The 1652-nt window shown below is 41.3% G+C and overlaps 1 non-coding gene across 1 annotated transcript; it reads left to right on the forward strand.

The window, feature by feature from the left end:
- The first annotated feature begins 1224 nt into the window (after positions 1-1224).
- LOC131175694 (small nucleolar RNA R71) lies at positions 1225-1331 on the forward strand. The gene has a single exon (XR_009145886.1). It is a non-coding gene; the product is annotated as a small nucleolar RNA R71 (small nucleolar RNA).
- The last annotated feature ends 321 nt before the right edge of the window (positions 1332-1652 follow it).

Raw genomic sequence — 1652 nt, forward strand, 5'->3', positions numbered from 1 at the left:
CTTTCAACTTTGGAGACAATTTGTCTTGTAGTATGGCACTGCACTCCTCTGTTAGAGCTACTATTCCATAGTCTTCCAACTTTCTTTTCTTTGACAGAATTTCCTTAAGAAATTTTGCATAGGATGGCATCTGAGAAAGTGCTTTAGTGAAAGGGGATGTTGATGTAAAGTTTCTGTAAAACCTCCAAAAACTTCCAAAACTACTTGTCCAATTTAGCTTTCTGAAATCTCTGAGGAAAAGGTAGGAGAGGCTAGTATGGCTCTGGTAGTTTCTTTGCCTTCCTCGCTTCCTCTTCCTGATCTTTCTTAGCTTCTTCCTCTGTTTTCTTTGCTTTGTCTTTAGATTTTTCTATGGTTTCCTCTGTCAGTTCTACCTCTGGTTGTACTAGAGTTCTCCCACTCCTCAGTGTAACTGCCTTACAATGCTCCCTTGGGTTCATTTCTGGTTGGCTAGGCAGCTTGCCAGCAGCCTTACTTGAAGAACTTGCTTGCTGAGCGATCTGATTCTCTAGCATCTTATTGTGAGTAGCAAGTTGGTCCACTCTGGAAGTTAGCTGTTTAATCAATTCAGTTTGTTGTTGTTGAGCTGCTAGGAATACTTCCATCGTGGTTTCCATGGTCATTTTCGGTTCAGGTTATTGAGGTTGGAGAGGTAGTGATGGCTGTGCAAAGTTTTAACCTCTGTTCTGAAATCTAGGGGGTGCTAGTGGCTTGTACCCTTGTTGCTTGTTTATTGGCTAGTTCTGCTGATTGGACCATGAGAAATTTGGGTGGTTCTTCCATCCAGGGTTGTAAGTATATGAATATGGATTGTTTGGCTGCCTTTGGTTGAAGTTTCCTCCATTATTTACATTGTTCATCTGTTCTGTGGAGGGTTCATTAAAATTGCTGTATTCTGAACTCATGTATCCTTCTCTATAGCTGTCCTCTTGTTGACTGTTTGTACCAACTGCATTGGCTTGCAGCTTTTTGAGTTTCCTTGTGAGCTGATCAAATTGAGCATTTATCATGCTTAGGGCGTCTACTTCCAGTACTCCTACAGTTTTCCTTGCATTTCCTCTTTCATTTGACCACTCATAATTATGGTATGCAACCCTTTCTAGAAGTTCAAGTGCTTGTGGCACCGTTTTCTCCATTAGATCACCTTCTGCAGTTGAATCAACTGTGCTCCTTGTAGAGGGTAGTAATCCATTATAGAAATTTTGCACTAATAGCCAATCTTCTATATCATGGTGTGGACATTCCCTCTGCAGGTCTTTGTATCTTTCCCATGCATCATAGAGTGATTCTCCTTCCTTCTATCTGAAGGTATTGAGCTCAAGCCTCAGTTTTATAGTCTTTGCAGGTGGAAAATACCTTGCTAGAAAAGCTAGAGAGAGGTTCTCCCAAGTAGTGAACATTCCAGCTGGTTGAGAAAGTAATCACTTCCTTGCTCTGTCCCGAAGAGAGAATGGGAATGCTCTGAGTCTTATTGCTTTATCAGACACTCCATTCATCTTGAATGTATCACATAGGGCAAGAAAGCAATGGAGGTGATAGTGTGGGTCTTCTGTTGGTGAACCTACAAACTGGGTTTATTGAATCATTTGGAGCCATGCTGGTTTTAATTCAAAGTTATTGGTTTCCACTGTGGGTCTAGTAACATTGGGCTG

The sequence above is a fragment of the Hevea brasiliensis genome, chromosome 17 (genome assembly GCF_030052815.1).
Source record: "Hevea brasiliensis isolate MT/VB/25A 57/8 chromosome 17, ASM3005281v1, whole genome shotgun sequence".
Taxonomy (NCBI): Eukaryota; Viridiplantae; Streptophyta; class Magnoliopsida; order Malpighiales; family Euphorbiaceae; genus Hevea; species Hevea brasiliensis.